Source organism: Cyprinodon tularosa, unplaced genomic scaffold (assembly GCF_016077235.1).
Source record: "Cyprinodon tularosa strain WSP-4 unplaced genomic scaffold, ASM1607723v1 ctg640, whole genome shotgun sequence".
NCBI lineage: Eukaryota > Metazoa > Chordata > Actinopteri > Cyprinodontiformes > Cyprinodontidae > Cyprinodon > Cyprinodon tularosa.
Genome location: NW_024039386.1, coordinates 2788 through 21603, shown reverse-complemented (window position 1 = coordinate 21603; position 18816 = coordinate 2788). Strand labels below are relative to the sequence as shown.

Genomic DNA, 18816 nt, shown 5'->3' with positions numbered 1-18816 from the left:
GGAAAGATGGCACCATAACGTAAAGTTTTTTTCATTTTTATGGCAGATGTCTTGTAAATGTGATTAGAAAATAAATAAAAAATAAAAATTTAGTCAGCTGCAACATTTATGGCCCAGTTTTACATATGCAAATCACAGTATACTTGATACTTAAAGTGATAAATAAGTTAATCTTATAAAACATGGAGACAAACCAAGATTCTCTCTTAACCCAACTTTCAGCGTCTTGTGATTTATCAAGCTCTAACTATTAAAAAGCCTTGTTTCTGCCTATTTTTCCCTTTAGACCCCTAAGGGAAATTGCTGATTCCTTTTGCAAAGACTCCACATGTTTCAACATTTTCAACAAAGTGGACTTTTTTGTCAGCTGTTTGATGCCACTATGTGCCCAGAGGATTAATGTGGTACCAGTTGAGGGGTGGGGGGGTGGGACACGACTTAAATCATTAATAATAAAAAGGGATGCTAACAAGTCAAAGTTAATCGTTTAATTTTAGTTCTCTAAACATTTATTATTCATAATTTCAAACCACAGTGGTAATTCATTACAGTTACTCTGAAGCCTTTCCTTTTGGCAATTTGTATTCTTCTCTCATTGAGACTTCTTCATGCCTTACTAGCGACTGATGAATTATATTATGTTGTTTGTTATGCTGCTGCCATATTCCTTGTGCTGCTTTAATATCTCAAGATCTAAGGCAGCTACAGTATGTAAGCATGCTTGGAAACAAAAAGCTTTTATCAAATACCCTCACATACTGTAGTACAGTATGTTGGGTCACAGCATTTTTCTAATAGGTTTTTAATATTCATATCATAACTCCATCTACTTTGAAGCTATTGCCCGTATTAGACAGGAATAAGATCAGTGTTTGATTTTTACATATATTCTACAGATTCATGCTGTTTGACCTGATTTCTTTTCCTGTTCAGCCCCCCAATACACACACCGAGTCACATAGTGTTAAACATATCCCCTCCAAAATATTTTCAACGTATTTTTCTTTTCTTTTCTTTTTGATGCTGCAACCATAGCAACTATAACTTTCAAATCTGATTTTATATGATAGATGAAATAGTAGTCCTAACACTTACTGTATAATAGGTAGGGGAGGTTTCAAATTGTAAGACCTGATGTAATTCCAGTGTGGCCTAGAGTATGTGTCATTAACCTTTGCACATCTAAAACCCTTCGCTCTGATGGGATGAAGAATTGTAATATTGCAAAAGATTCTCAGTTAGTTATAGGCCAAAACTTGAATGAGCCATTCTGACGTTATAACATGCTCTGATCTAAACCTTTTTTTCTGGTTTTGAATGTGTTTTGAATCATTCTCCAGCTAGAAGGTAAACCTCTCAGGATTTCCCTGTATTCTGCTGTAGCATAAAAAGGCCAATGCTCCTATAAACTGTATTTCAAGTTCAATGGTGCTAAAAAAAAGAAGCATCCCTGAGTATGATGCTGCCATCACTGTTTAAATGCAGGAAAAATGTTAGTTGTTTACCCCACGCAGTGTTTTACCTTGATATACAGTAGCAGCCATTCACAATGCTCCTTCCTGGTCAAACGCCAGTCGAATGGCAGCCCACTTACCTGCATCTCCCAGCGAAATCCAACCTAATTCCAGCCACTGGCCTTCTCCTGGGCGTGCGTACTTCAACTTCATCCTTTCACTGAATTACAGGGTCTGACCAGGAGATGACGCTTCTCTTTAGATCTTAATGTCCACAAATCATGACAGAAAAAAATATTTTAGTACAAAGATTGATGTTTAAAAGGGAACTGTAGGGGACCAATCTAGGTCCAGCCAAGGGCCCATTAAGGAAAGTGGGAAAATGTTCAATGGCTACTACTACAATTTCGATCATCTCTGACCTGAGCATTTCTTTTTGCACAGTTATTGTATACTGTATATACACACAATACCCTATGGAGCTCCTACAGCCCCTGCCTATGTCCTCTTTTCACACTATCAAATCAAAGTGAATGCTCACGCGAGCACTTAGCACATAAATTGTGATACAACGCGCCAGGGAAGTACAATTGGTACACCTCTGCAGCATAACCTGTTTGGCTTACGGCTGAGTGTGAATCTGTCAGGAAGAGTGGGAAGGTGGTGGGTGGATAGGGGTAAATCTCCTTTTAACAGCAACAGTAAAAATCAATGTGGTGAGGTTTGATGTCAGAGCCAATGAATCCAGATGATACAGCTTGATACGCAGATCAATGCCGCAACATATGATGATCGTATTTCTTGCCACTAGATGTCTTTCCTTATCATTTTTAGTAAGGGATGGGGGGGTAACTAAGTGGAATTTGAATAAGGGGAAAGTAAGAAGAGAGATATTCCCTTGCAGTCCTTGGTCAATGCAGTTCAAGTTAACTCATAAAAACCCTCTCAGCTCTCACTGCTCTGCAGCTTCCTTAACATTCCTTCCTCAAGCATCAAACAAAACCCCATTTTGTATATTCAACAGCAAACTTAAAACGTCTGTTCAGAGAGTGATCACTGACAGACAGGGCTAAATGGGTAAGTAAATATTCTTGAAAGTAGAGCTATTTATGACCTGGCTCAAAGAAACAGGTTATTTTAAGACTTCTGCAGAGTTAAATAAAAAGGGGACAATGCAAATATAAAAATAAAATAAGAACTGCCTATATTAAAGCTGATTTTCAAAGAATACACTTGGAAAAATATGTTTGTTTTGTCCAGAAAGTTCATTTCAAAGTAATCCTTAGATTTTAAGCTCATAAATACCAAAATACAAAAAAAAGTAATAAAAACTAAGGTATCAAGAAGCAAGAAGCTCAAACAAGGTCACTTATCAATTTGACCAGAAAGTGAGAAATATTTGGGGAATTTAGCCACCAGAAGAAGTAACAAATAGCTGAACTTCTCAGGCTTATTAAGTTAGGATAGGATGCGTGGAAAAGTCCTGGCACCTAAGGGTAAATTGTAACACTCTGATACACAATAAATATTTTTACCAACAAAGAAAAGATAATGATTAAGGCAGTCATAATCCAAAGTCTAAGCTTTACATAATCTTTCATTTATGATGAGAAAACCATAAACATTGTTTTCATCACAGCTGAAAACATTAAGCTACATTAGAGCCTAAAACTGCTGACATTTACCTTTGTCTTACCTTTCCTGTTTTAAAACACATTTAATGAGGTGCAAGAAAAAAAATGCCAGAGCGGCAAAAAATTTTCTCTCGCTCTGTCCCCCCACCACCTGTTTTGTAACACTGCCTGTTACGTGACTGGAAACAGGCAACTTAAGTTTTCTCTATCCTAGCATGGTACCCATCAATCTTATAAAGGAGAAAAAAAAATACAATAAGATAAAAACCCAAGAGTTTTAGCAGTTATTTGCATGGCAACACATATAGTCTCATTATCAAGCAAATATAACCTTAACTTTTATTATATAAAGATCTAAATAGCAAAAAAGATATATTATGTGCAACAAACATTTGGAATCTGTTTTTCTATATGATTAAGCTTAAAAGTTACACCATATCTAGTCTGCAATTCGAGATTTCTTTGTAAGATTTTGACCTCTTTTGGCTGATGAGGTTTTGTTTGTTTGTTTGTTTTTACGCTTTACAAAGGAAACCAGTAGCATTTAAATTACTTCTACAGCCTTCTAACAAAAAGGTGCTGATTAAATATTTATAACAAAGAGAAAAACATCTCCAAAATTATATTTAGCATTTATATTTTTGCTTAGTGCAGTTAGCATAACCAAAGGGCGGGACATTTTACCCAAACTAATATTTTCTATGACAAACAGCGACTGGACAGGAGGACCGTAGAAAGACAGAGCATCTATCTTCTATTAAATCTACAGGCATGTCAGGATATGTGGTAGAAAACATAGTTTTCAATTGTTTTTTAAACCTCCATGATCCTTGCACATGATTTTAGAAACCGTTACTATAAAAAAAAATAGCCAATCTGGTATAGAAATAAAGCAGGTTTAGAATTAGGATTATGCTATACACTAGTTTTTGATCAGCCTATTGTTAGGGCCATGGCAGCTAAAAAACACCAATATTTGGTTATTAGGTGTTTTCTTTGGGTGTCTATCAAATACAACATTTATAGATCAAATTCATAAATGGTTCATTCTTTATAATGGTTTACATGATTTAGTTTACAATTTAGTAAATACTGTTCAGAAACAAAATGTGAAACAAGTAATTTTTATCTTGGTTATCATTAATATTTGATCAGCCCATACCGAGTGAAATTTAAAAACAACATATACTTATTTCATAGTTATCATTCGGGTGGCTTGATGATTGTGAAGGATTATTCAAACTAGATCTTCACAGATGGAGGGAAAGATTTAAAACTCCAAGGGGTAGAAACTGCATGGTCTGTGAGCATATCAAAGGCTGCTTTTCCCGTGCTCAGAGGGTGGTTTTTTATCTCAAGTCTGTTCTGGTTATTCTGGGGAACCTAAGCAATTGCTTCCACTGCATTAAAGCTGCCCTCCGGTCTTGAGAGTCTGCAGTGTTTTGCCTCTAGGTGAAGCAAAGTAAATCTAATCTGCCTTTTTCCTCATATTATTTAAAGGTGTATAAAGTGTCTTAAGGTGTGTGGATGTTATGAGAAATATGTGGCAGGTAATTTTATTTAAAAAAAAAAACGTCTTGAATGCATATTTAGTCAATTACTTATGAATAGAATGTGCACATTTATACTGGTGAGGGTGTCCAGGGTTTACCCAGCCTTTCGCCCATAGGTTGCTAGAGATAGGTATGAGCTCCACACCCATGGACGGATGGATGGATGGACGGAATCACGGATGGAAAGACGGACGGACGGATGGATATATGCAACACATTTATTAGAACTGTTGTGCAGACCCTCAGTATAACCCATTCCTAACTTACAAAATATGTTCGAGCTTGAACGGTCTACATTATCTCTTATCTCTTATCATTCTTATACTCAGCGTGCATAAAAACGACATTAAACAGAATCAGCAAATGATCCACTCAAGTGCGGGAAAAGTCCCAACAAAGATTGCGAGACAAAAAAAAAGATCTAATTTAGCATGTAAAAGACATTATCCGGTGTAGGGCTGCACAGTTCTAAATGATAAACAGATCCAAGAGTTCTTGTGGGGATTTTCAATTTCTTTTAAGAGCATAGTAATTTAGTGACACAACTTTTATTGGGAAAGTAGCTATTTTGTGCATTACAACCCTAAAAAAAATGCCCTCAAGCCCTTTTTCATTAGCTTTATGGGAAAAAATAAATCCCTCAACTGATTATGTTAAGAAAATATTAGTAATGAGAGTCTTTTTGTTTTGTTTTGTACATTTCTTAATGGCTTAACCTAAGAGAATTTATAGCCTCTTTCACACATAAGACTCAGTCATTTACCTGAACCACATTTCAGAGCCTAACAAGAGTTAGAGCTTTTCACACATGCAAATAAATCCCAGTAAATTACAGTTAGCTCTTTTCACACTAACTGTAACCCAGTGGTTTAAGCTTGGAATGGCTGTAGCTAATATCATCTGCAGGTGGCACTAATGCAAAGGATATATATTTAACTGATCAATCAAACCTCTGAAAAAGTCCATACGTTTTCGTGTATCTAGTTAAGCACAGTGGTGAAATACTAGGCAAGTGAGAACTTAAAGATGAGCAGCTGGTGTTTGTGACGACTGACAGTCTTGCTGCTTGTAGCCTCACTGTTTAACAGTGGCTGTAGCATGATGACTGATTAGGAAGCTAGTTTAGTGTGGTGGCTGCCAGCAGGTGTTCTGAGGCTCTTGTCAGAGCTTATATTTTCCAGCCCATATATAATATTAAACCTGACTATATAAAAAAAAACACCCCAACTTCCAACCTCTGTTAAAACACATGTAGAAAGCATAAAACCATCACAGGAATAATAAAAAACACATAAGCTCGAAGCTGAAGGGGGCTTATGATTTGGGAAATGGCTGAAGGGCTATCTCTCTACCATTATTATTACTAGTCTTTACTGTAATTTACAGTTCTTCCTCCCCCAGTCTTTTATATTATTAACTTGTTTTTTTCCCAGTGTACTCTGTGGTCCCAAAGAGCAGCAGTTATCTTGCTATATATAACCCAATTCCGGACACTTCCTGACGGCTGGCATACTATTTCACTCTCTGCACTGACAAAGAGGTGCTCTTTTATTTCCAAGTCTGACCAGTTTCCAGCCATCATAAAAATAAAAAAATAAAAATTGCCAGCCTGTTTCAACAATGCTACTGTTGCAAAGGTTAACAAGATGTAGCAGGAGTCAGGACTGTTAGGCAATGCGTTACTTAAAATGTTTCGAGTATACTCGCAAATGTGTGCTTTAGCCATACTAGAACAGTTTCGAGAAATTAACAGGTACATATAAAACTAGGTCTTGAACTGTTAAATAAGCTGTTCCATTTTACCCAGAAAATCAGTTCTGGCTTTATCCACACAACTCTGACACAATAAACTACCAGACAATTACTGGGTAAGCTTGTAAGCATGAAATGAGCTTTAAAAAGCTGGTTATGAACATATCAAGATAAGAAAAAAAAACTAGTGGACTACTGAAAACAATTTTCTTTTTTTCACAGTGGTGAAAAGGGTCAGAGAAACGGTATTAAACACACTCCACTCACATGCCAAACACACGGCGCTCAAATGCCCCATGACTTCCCACCCCCTGTGTAGATTGAAATGTCAGCAAGCCTTTGGACTGCTGAACTCTATGTTAAAGCCTGGATAAGGATTAATGTACATATGGGGAACAATTGAGCATCACTAAAACCTTTGTCTGTATCCCTTCCTATCATGCCTGCAAAAGGGATGCGTGAGACTGACAAGAGAAAATAAACACTTTCATGTACAAAGATGGAACAGGGAGGTGAGAAAAGGGTTTAACTATCCTTTGTGTTTAAACAAGCCATTGAGCTGGGAACATCTATAAGTATTACTTAAAGGAGTGCAGGTGCAGAATGGACGAGCCATTCTGCTATTTGTGTAGATGGCTATGGTTTAATAACTAGAGCCCTCTCCCTGATAACCCCTAGGGGTGTGCTTCCTAATGACTGATGCAGAATTAGGAAGCGCACTTGCTCTTAAAGCTTTGTATTCTGACAGCAGCAGGTTTAAATTATTAGGTTGTCACTTCTATTATTACCCAAAAATGTATAATGCCACTGTTAAGTAGGTTTTTAATGCAATGTGATGTCAACTGACTGCAGAAAATTAAACCTCACAACCAGGAAATAGTATCAAATTGAAACAAAGTGAACAGGCTTGTCCTGAAAAATAGTGCTGTCCTTCCCAGTTGAGATTAGAACTGATTATTCTGTTTTCGGTTTTTTTTCATAAGTAGTATAAAATATCTAACTAATTTAAGATAAAGCTATTAACTATGATTTAAAAAGATAATTAAGTATATTAAAATAATGAATTTCCATGTATACTATAATAAATACATAATTCAAAATCATATGATTTCTTTATACATAGTTTTGTAATAAAAAAAAGAAAATTACCTGCTCAAAGTCTGGAGGATTACGGAAGCCGAGAGCGGTCGTGTCTCTCAGATACTTTTTCTACTGTGTTTTTCTTGAGAAAATTTGTTAATTTTCTCATTATCTTAAGATAACAAAAGCCGTTTTCTAGTCATAACGAGATGGTTGGATTTATAAGTATAAGTCATGGCAGCCAATGTGAAATTTTTGAAATAATCCTGTGTTTAACTTTTAGGTAACGAGACAACGTTGTTTGTTTGAGTATTTGCTTCCACTTCTGATTCATAACCAATTAGACCTATGACTCCGGCGCCTTAGCGCCTACACTGCAAAAACAATCCAGAAATAAGTAAAAAATGGCTTAAATTAAGTATATTTAGCCTTAATTTGAGCAGGTAAATAAGATGATTTGCCAATGGAATGAGTATTTTCACTCTTAAAATAAGATAGTTAGATAATATTTACTTGAAATAAGACGATAAAATAGTTTTTTCTTATTTTAAAAGGAAATTGTCTTGTTCCATTGGCAAAGTGTCTTACTTACCTCCTCAAATCAAGGAAAAACACACTTATTTTAAGAAAAAATAACTTATTGAGATTTATATTTTTTGCAGTGTAGTGTCACGTCTGTAACAGGTATAAGATCCATTAACCCCCAAAATGAGTCCAGATTAAAGTTTTTCATTAAAAAAGCAGAGTTGTTTCTACTGTAACCCACGCAATCCAATTATCCACCAAGACCTGACAATCAATGAAAAGAAATAGGAAACGGAAAAACGTATTATTTGCGCACAACCGGTACCCAGACTGCACACTATGGTTACCGCAGGCATGGATGGACTGGAAATCCAGGGCTGTTGGCCAGCCTCTTTCATTACTCATACAGGTTAATCATCTCGTTATCTCAAGAAATCAATAACTGTTTTCTCGTGATAATGAGATAATTATCCTATTATCTTGAGAAAACAATTAATGGTTTAACCGTGATAAGGAGATAGTTATGTCATTATCTCGAGAAAGCAAAGGAAAAAAAAAAGTTGGGTATGACCGCTCTTGGCTTCCATAGGGAGGATAGTAAATCTCAGAATATATACATTTGTTTTTGAGATTCACTAACACTAATGTATTCATTTTGCATAGATGTAAGTGGATGGTTAATCCTATAGTAAACCCTTACAAAGTAAATCATTTATTTAAAGAAAACAGAACAGAACATAAAATGTAAACAAAAAGTTTTTAATTAAGGAGCACTTTAGTTAAGAGTGTTGAATAAGCAGAACGGACACACCATTTCACAGCCTTAATTCTTGCATCAACAGTCATATTTATCATGTGTATCTAAATGGATTAATTCATTTTTTCCATTATGCTGGTACAGCAACATTGAAAAAAATTGTTTTCTTGGACTGCTGACTAGCATCACTTCTGTCATCAAACTCCTCAACAAACCGTATTAGCACACAGAGATACAGAGCTACTGTATCTCCATCAATCAATAATCAATTACTAGAGGAGCAGATTGCACCTTCCTGTTCAGTTCGAGAACATTGCCTAAAGATTTTTCTTCATCACATCACAGTATACTGTGCATAAAACATTGTGTTGGCAACTTGATAAAGAATTATTGGTTTCCTATAAAGCTTACAATGGTTTGCTTTGAAGTAAAGATAATGCGTACATTAGAGCAGTAAATACCTTTGTCCTAAACTTTGTCAAAGTAAAAGGCTTCAGTAAAAGGTAAAAAACATTAAAGCCATCCAACATTTTGAGGGAAATTAAACTCTCAGTGGCTAGTTTTGAACAGAAGGCTTATTATAATTTATAAGGCTTAGCCTTTAAAAATATATTTCATTTGTCTTTGAAAATCTATCTATTTTAGAAAGAACTCAAGAGAGTACCTAAAAAAAAATCTGGTGTTTTTTTTGTTGTTGTTGTTGAAAACAGAGCTGGCGAGTGTAGCTTCCTCCACAATAGTAGACATCTGAGAAACCATCATTGTTACTAAAAGTTTTGCATTAGTCAAAGTAATAAAAGGATTGAGCTAGGTGGAAGTTGTAATATTGAGTTAACAGATGGCCCCATGTGCCATCAGCCACACGACTTAAGGGCAAATACAAACAGCAAAGCCCATAGTGTGGTCTATAGGTTGATAAATCTCAGTTCCTGACACTGAAACACACTAAAGAAGTAAGCAAGAACATAACAGACAACTTTAAATTTCAGTTATTGGTGGTGTTTTTCAAACAGAGGTGTGCTTTTGTTTATTTGTTGATAATGCCACATGGTGAGGTTGTAGTTTGGCAAATAGACACATTTTAAGTGCAGTGGTCAGTGTGGTTGCCATTGAGTTTACCCCTCTGCTTTTTGTGGTTCCAGATTGCTGAGTTAATTTCTGGAAACTCACTTCTGCATGGGACGAGATGATGAGGAGTTTTTTTTTTTTTTTTTTTCGACCACCTCAAAAGGGGGAATTCTTGAAGATTAATTTCTTTTTATTTTAATTTCTGTTTTAAAAAACTACTCCTTCAACAAGTTCACTTCTGATAAGTCAGCTAAAAACACCTTATATGGTAATGCTATAGAATTAAAAAAGGCAGGATTCCGACATTGGAAGGGACACCTCCTGGCTGCGTAGGGGTGTGGAAAAAAAATTTATTTGGCGATATACCATGATTTTCGGCTGTCCAATGTACCATCAATCTTTCAGTTGCTAATATTGTTTTTTTTTTTTTTTTTTTTTTAAATAAACATTTTATCTAAAACAATTAGGGAAAAGGGACTACATCTGTACCCCCATCCTGATAGATAGCGCTGTGGAGCCCTTTTGCTGTGTGGCACAGTGCAATATCTGTAGTTGAGGCGGTCACAGTGGAGGACGTCAAACCCCAAACAACATGAACTCTGATGAACATATAGCGCATTCTCTTTTTATATCTATAGTTTCCATTTTTAAGCTGGGTAAAATATAACATATAGTGATATTGCAATATCCCGTTAACATAGTACTGTGACCTAAGTATCGTGACATATATCTGGGTGAGGATTTTTTGAATAAATTGGAAAACATTTAGTAGTTCTGCACCATTAGCCTTGTCAGATAGCTACAGTATGGTCAAGACGACAGGCCTAAGACAAAGAAGCTGCAGAACTCCTCTGCTGTTACATCAATGATTTTGTGAAAACTGAATGGAATAAATGCTGTTAATACTTAAAGATGTTTCCTTCTTTTTGTACAAATATCTGAGAAACATCCCTCCTCGGATTCAGACCGGGTGATCAAAATGATGACTGAACAATGGTTAGATTTTTGATACTGTATGTGATTGTAGATTTACGACAAGTGCTTTGATAAAAAAAAATGAATATACCACTGGCCTTTCCCGCATTTTTCAAAAGGCTGTGTACAAAGATAATAGAGCAAAAAAAGCAAAGATCAATTTAAACCAACATCCATCCTGTAATTCAAACAGCATGGCTCCAAACTGCAAACCAAAAGTACTTCAATGTATTTTTTTAAATATCAAAATATTATGCTATTCTGCCACTAACTTTTTACATAAGCATATAAGTGTATTGACTCAAATGTACAGTTATATTATATTCCAAAAATTGATAGAGAACTTTATCATAAATTGAATACAGACATTAAGAACAATGAACCAAAGACACATCAATCATTCTTTTCCAAGTGTCAAAAGATAACCTTTTGCTGGTCATAGATGCTAAGTCAGTAGGTTTGATTAACAACCTTAGTATACCACTTAGTGTTTGCCTTTAATGCATGGATCAAAGAATAGATTATCAAATAAATTAAGTTGTTTGTCAAATGCTAATATTACATTATAAGACTATTGTATTTTTAAAAAATGCTTTTTTTGGCTGTGAAACCTAAATATGAAAATATATTTTAGCCAAGAGGTTAATTTAGGCTGAAATGATTCAGCCCTTCAGGTGCAGCCCCATTTATTCCTGGTCTGTCTCTGATATCCTGCAGTGTTAAATCAATTCAAGGCTGGATCAGTCCATGTTTCACCCAGGACTGGATTAGCAAAAACAACCCAAACTGGTTTGTAGTTTGCATCTAAGAAGTTTTCAAAGTTTTTCGTACTTTCAAATTCTTTTAACTCAGCATTAATCAATCTACTAATTCCTAGTCTTTGTATAATTGATGCATCTCTTCCATTCAAACCTTGATTTAGAATACTGTGTTTTACCTTTAATCAAAGAAATGACAGTGAATGCTCGGGAATCTTGCCGAATCTTAAAGTGTAGTACAGTAGTAGCCATTCAAAATTTCCCCACTTTCATTGATAGGCCCTTGGCTGGTCTTTGGCTGGTCCTCTACAATTCCTTTTTAAACACCAATCTTTGTACTATAATATTTTTTCTGTCATGATTTGTGGGCATTAAGATCCAAAGAGAAGTGTCATCTCTCAGTCAAACCCAGTAATTCAGTAAAAGGGTGGAGTCAGTGTTACAGTAGAAAATATGCACGCCCAGGAGAAGGCCAGTGGCTGGAAGTTGGAGGGAATCTTGCTGGGAGCTGCAGGTAAGTGGTCTCCCATTTGGCTAGTGTTTGACTGGGAAGTTGCCATTTTGAATGGCTGCTATTGTATGGTAACTGTTATTTTCTGTATCTTCCAATGTCCTTAAAGAATAACATCATATGCTTTAGTCAATCCTTTGAAAACATAGATATAAAGTAGATGCAAGGTGGTAAACACAGTAAACAATAGTCAGGCAGAATAATGCCCTAATTGTACCCCCTTTTAAATTATGCATGAAAGAGATACATCAGAACAAAAGATCTGACGGTAAAACAATATGTTTTAATGGGAGCTGTTCAAAATTGGACCATTATCCTTGTTCCACATGTTTTGCTGATAGCTTTAAAAGCAGTGTACAAAATCATAAAACATCTTTGGCCCATGACTAATATCTCCAGCAGACTAGCCTTTACCTGTAGACAATGACTCATTATGTTGAGGCCAGTTTAGAGCAGCTGGGCTCCTCATACGAGGACGGAAGTAATTTTATATCCAGTAATATTACTTGTGCATGGCTACCTCAGTTACAAAAGTACAGGCTGAGTAGTGTCAACAGGGTTTAAATGTATTCCAGGGATTCTAGAGAAAAATTAATGGTAGCTTTATTTGGTTTCTGTTTGACAGTCCTGCCCCAAATGTTGTTAGTTTGAGCAAATCCATAACAGTAACAGGTGAATTACTGGTTTCATTCCACCCACCATGGATTTACAACTCTCAAGCAGGGAACCAAACAGCAACAAAATTGAATTAGAAAACAACAAAGTTCCCCTTTTACACATTTACACAGTGTAATATATGGACTAATGCATGGCTTTAGGCAATGATTCCATAACCATCTTGGGTATTATGTCAGTGCACTGAGATACATTTGTGTTAAGGAGAAAGTGATGCCAAAAGTGAGACATTTCTGTTGTCTATTATTCTGTGTCAGACTTTCAACATTTATTTTCAAACGTTTTTTTTTTCTAAAAAAAAAAAGAAGAAAAAAAAAGAATAAGTCAATTATAATCATAATTAGTTATGTAACTTGTGCCCTGTGAAGTGCTGACACATTTGTTAAAAAACGATCTAAAGATATTGGCAGATCTCTGGTGCCACTGATAAAAATGTCTAAAATGCCTTAAAATATATACATTTCCTATTAAACAAGCCAAAGCTGTTTGGTTTGAAAATTTGGTGATGATGTTTCATCTTCTTTTTTTAAGGATGACATTAACTAAAAAGATTATGTGGCAGAACTGGGGTTTCATTTATGAAATTAGTGTGCAGAGGGTCTGTAAAATGGTGTGCATATTTTCCACAAAAAGATTATTATCTTGCTATTTCCAAACAAAGTTAACCTCAGAATGTCTGGTTTCATCCATCTCTGACCCATGCATATGCTCATTTTGAAGATGGAAAACTGGTGTGCAGCACAATCTGCTACTGATGCATGTTATTTGTCTACCTTCCTCCCCATAATCACAACTAGGGCTGCTACTAACAATTATTTTGCAAATCGACTAATCTGTTGATTATGTTTTCGATTAATAATCAGATAGCCAAAGTTTCTTTAAAGAAGATGTTTCACGAAATTATAACAGGTGAAACAAAAATTTTCCACTTAAGGAGTTCTGGATAGAGTATTTTAAATGACGAAAACAATTTTATCTTAAAAGCAAAATGTTTATATATATATATATATATATATATATATATATATATATATATATATATATATATATATATATATATATATATATATATATACTTTTTTTTTACAATCTACAGTCTCTATACTCAAGCTAACAATTAATTGATTACTAAATCAGTTGACAATTATCTCAGTCGATTAATCACGATACTACTCTGATAGCCTATGAGAACATCCTGTGCACTAAACTGCCTTTAGAAGTTATTTAATAAGAAAATATCAATTACCTAGAAAAAGTTGTACAACAGATCACAAAACACACACTTTGGATCGTATCACGGTTTTGAGTCACAGATCGGATCATTTTTTCAGATCACCAAGAAAAAAAGAACTATAACTCTGCTGTCCATTTATTTTGTTGAACACTTATTTAAACATTTTTGCTTATAAAAAAACTCAAGAGGTTAATTCAGATATTATATTAAATAATAAAATTAATTATGTATAAACAAATTAAAGTTCAATAAAATGCAGGAAACCTTCTTTGAATCCTATTAAACAGGTCATTGTATACTTAGCTTTCTGTTGCTCTGGAGAGCCACCCATCTGTGGAGAGCGCAACAGAAGGTGCATGTGACAATTCATGCAAATTTAGCATATATTTAAAGCCCTTTTTTGTACCTATGGTCTCATGCAGCTAAAGAAACTCCGATGGGGTGTGTTATAGCTTTAGTCTGGTCTGATTCTGCCGCTAAAGGCTGTTTAAATGCCGCAGTGATAAGTGGTTGTTGAGAAGCACTCATCTTGGATCCGGGCGTATAAACGCCAAGATTATGTCGTTTTTAATGGGTTGCCATACTAGATTTCCACTCTTATTGTTTTGTCCACCACCCTTCCTCCAACATAACTGTATTTGACAGGGAAGCCAAAATGCTCCCATACATGCGATTTAAAGGATGCATGTGGTTTTCCAGCTCTTCTCTTCCTCTGCTAGCCATGATCACTGCTCTGTTTCACTTGATTGTACTGAATAGGCACTCTCCATGTGAACATGCCCATTTATTCATTTCGGTCAACCAATCGGTGGACCACTTGCGTACCGAACTGTAGAGGGAAATCCGTAAGGATTATGGAACAGTAATGATCCATTTCACAACTAGCTAGGAAAAAATTGAGCAGTATATAAATACAGATTTTCTTTAAAGGCCTCCATGATTTCTTAGAGAACATCTGTGACCAAACAATATCATTATAAAGAACAAAGAACACAGCAGACAGGTCAGATATTAGGCTCTAGATAAGATTAACGTAGAGTTATCACCAGCATGGAGCTGTTGTAGCAATCAAACTCCAATTCTCCCCATGGCCAGTGTCCTGCTACTTTTAGATGTGTCTCTTGCACTAAACACCTGAATCAAACAGCTTAACTACCCTACAAGTAGTAGTCAAACTCTGCTAATGAGCTCATATTGCAGTCAGGTCTGAAGAAGCACAGACATCAAAAAGTTGCCGGACACTGGCCCCCAAGGATTTTAGTTTAAGACCACTGGCCTAAACTAACAGCTCAGAAAATGCTGCTTTATTTGAAATAGCAAGCAAAGGGACCAGGCTTCCCCTAGGAGGGATCAAAACCCAGAGGAGACAATCTATGGACAGAAAGATTGTTAGTAGTGCACTCTACAAATCTGCTTCTTATGGAAGAGGTTCAAATAGGTAACAATTAATAAAACTCATAAGAGGCCCCATTAAATGCTCGATACTAACAGCATACATGTAAAATGAGCTTTGAGTTTACAAATATAACTCAAGACAATATTGATGTTTGGGCTTAAAACTATACACATATTTACTTTAAATATATAAAATAACATAACCCATGATTAAAAAAAACAGAGTAATGCTAGCAGCAGGTTCTTTTTTCAGCAGAGACAGAAACTAATTAGATTTAAGCAGAATATGGAGAGTTAAATGTGAAGTAATACAAAAACTATTAACAATTAAAAACCTGAAAGGGAGGGGATTTGGCTTCTAGCAAGACAACATATTCTCATTATGAGTGCGTATGAAATCGTATGAAAAGTTATGCACACTATTTCGTACGTTTTTGGATGTTTTTCCTCAAAAAACCACATCAGTGCGCATGCGCTGGCAGACAGAAAAAAAATGCAGATCCACGGACGGACGTCAAAATGGGAAAAACAGTGCAATCATCACTTATTCATGTCTCTAACTACGTTGCTTGCTGTTTTATATCTTAGGGTCAGGGTTAGGGCTAATTGTAATTTATAATCTATAATCGTGAATTGTGCGTCAGATGCGCATGCGCATACGATGAAAAAAACGTCCAAAACGTACGAAATTACGGTGCATAACTTTTCGTACGATTTCACATGCACTCATAATGAGAATAGGTTGAGCAAGCTGACAGTCCTGAACAAATAGTCAGAACTGTAATGTGATATTTTAAAGAATGGGCTGCAATTTGTATCCACACATTTGTAAAGCTGATGGAAATATTTCCTATTAAGACTTACAGCTGTAATTGTATCAAAACCATTTCTACAAGGTATTGTCCACAGGGAGCATAATCTAAATGTTATATTTTCATAAGAAAAGAAAGGAAATCCCTGCAGCATTTATCTTTTAATTTAGATTTTTTTTAAATCACATATATTGAAGGTACTGATTATAGTGTGTATGAAAAGTTAACACAGTATAAATGCCTTTTTTGTCTAACAATGTAGTGTTCAAACTCTACTGTTCTAAATGTGTGTGCAGTGTTTCCTGAGAGTTAACAACAAAACAATTTTCACAGCTTTTAAAAAAAATCTGCACTTGAAAATAGATTTGCTTGATACAGTTTTCCTAGTTTGGCTTGTAAAACTCCTCCACTCCAACTTTAGTACCTTCTCTAATGGACACTCCATCTGCCTCCATCACTGCCTGGAGCTTTCAAACATCTTTGCAATCCAGTCCTGATGTCAGAACAGAGTCTGTCTGCCATTAGACAATATGACATTAGAGTTCTAAGTGTCATGCACTCAGCCTCTCATTTACATCCTCTTAGAGCTAGTGTATATCACATGAATATCTATATAGTCTGGACATCTATCTTTGTTTCAAGCCTTTGCTTTAGTATGGCTTTTAGTTGCAGATAAAAATAAAATAATTTGGGATGTGGATAGAAACTACACACAAACTATAACAAATTCTTCTTACACTATCTCAATTTAACTGCTTGCCTAGTTGGGGAAAGATGTTTGCACCGGTGATAAAGAGTAATCTGAACAAAATCTGAACCAGAAGTCTCCTACTTTCCAAATACTTTCTTTTTAGGAAAGTGCAGCAGATAAAAAAAAAAGTACCCGACAGGTAAAAATGCTGTTCTTACGTGGTTTAGAGAATTAGTGGGAAGCTGTGCAACTTGCAGAGGCAGAAACATAATTCAGTGGAGCAAATCAGGGAGACAGGGTGGCATTCATCGCTTAGAGGGACGAAAGGAGCACACACACATGGCGGTGAGATGACGAAAAGCAAAGGTAGAAAGACACGTCAGGCTCAGAATCAGTTTGCAGGCATCATAAAGTGAGAAGACTTGGATGTGCGGTTTATGCGTGCGCAGGCACCGACAAACCCCCACATGAACAAGCATATTTGATGGGCAAGTAAAGGAATTATAAAGCTAAACACAACATGAATAAAATCTGCAAACGCGATACAGTAAAGGTACAAAAGATTATTTCCTAATGGATCCAAACGTAACCGTATATGAATCTCCAACTGGATTTTAATTTATGTCCCGGTGTCTGAGGCCAAACAAGTTCCATCGGACCTTTACTCACAGTGCTGAAGCGGCCAAACAGGGACACAATTTCATCGACCCATGTTTAAACTCTCAGATGTTCATCTTCTTTAATCGAAAATGCGTCACCGATCATCTCTAGTCAGCGTTCTCTTGCACACACCAACCGTTTTACGCAGCGCGTAAAAACGCACAGCAGCTTCCCACCAACCCACCCGCTGCTGCCTCCAACCCGTTTCTTTCTTATTTATCCACTTGCATTGAGTTTGATACTCACCCAGGGTGTGAACGCAGTCCTCCCTGCGCGTCTCTCGCTTGCTTTTTTTATTTCGTGACTCCAGTAAAAAGGAGAGCTGAGAGCACAAGCAGAAAATGCGCCTGCGAACAAGTGGACGGCAGCCAGACGCTACCGACGCCTCTCCTCTCCTACTTCCACTTTCTTCCTGCTCTCCTCACTCTTCCCCGGCAGCCCGGGGCAGGGCGAACAGCAGTCGCATTAATCCAGACATTGTCCCCATCATCGGCGTGCTAAAAAAGATAAAAGTGAAGTGAGTCTATTAAAATCGGTGGAAGTTGGGAGTACAGCAATACCGTCCTGGGAAATCCGTACTCTGACAGTCTAATGCAGTTCGTAAATGTAGAAAGCGGGAGTCAAATGTTGTTGTGATTGGAAAATAGCCTGATTGTCGTCTGGGAAACTGAATATCGAAGGGTTAGACTTAATCCCCAGGGGATGTTTTCTTCTCTTCACTTCCTTCCCAACCAAATGAACTCTCTTTAGGGAGGATGAGGCACACTTTGCCGTCTGAGCAGATTCGCGCAGGTATCTAACTAAACAACATTTTCATAATCTCTCTAAATAAAGTGTTTTTAATGATTTATTTCAGGTCTCTATGCGCCACAGCCATCACTTGTTAACGCGTCCAGCCTTGTGTTGATTCTCCCAGAAGCTCTGAAAAAAGCGGCTCGCTCCAACTGCCCTCTCTTCACTCGTCTCTCTCTTCAACAAGCTCAGTTCATCCTTCTGTGGATCAGCAACGCCCACCATATGCAGTGATTGGCTGGAACATTCTGATGGGGCGGATGGAGCTGAAAGCTGAACTCCAGGATGCAGGAGAGAGCGAGAGAGAGACAGACAAGTCTCCTTTCTGAAAGATGGTTTCCATAACTTTTCTTCACGCAGAGCTCGACCTCTCTATTTAATGCTTTCACTGGACTTTGAATGACTTAATATCCTTTTTTTAAGTGGCTATGCTGAGGCTACCCTGTTAACCAAAATGGTCAAAAATATGTAATTTCAGTAACTCAATTAA

General features: G+C 36.4%; 1 protein-coding gene across 1 annotated transcript in view; it reads right to left on the bottom strand.

The window, feature by feature from the left end:
• brinp2 (bone morphogenetic protein/retinoic acid inducible neural-specific 2) overlaps positions 1–18508 on the bottom strand; it is a 267201-nt gene extending 248693 nt beyond the window's left edge. Inside the window, exon 1 of the mRNA XM_038308587.1 lies at positions 17781–18508. The gene's annotated coding sequence lies outside the window, so the exon portion shown is untranslated. The remainder of the gene's footprint in view (positions 1–17780) is intronic.
• Positions 18509–18816: the final 308 nt, after the last annotated feature.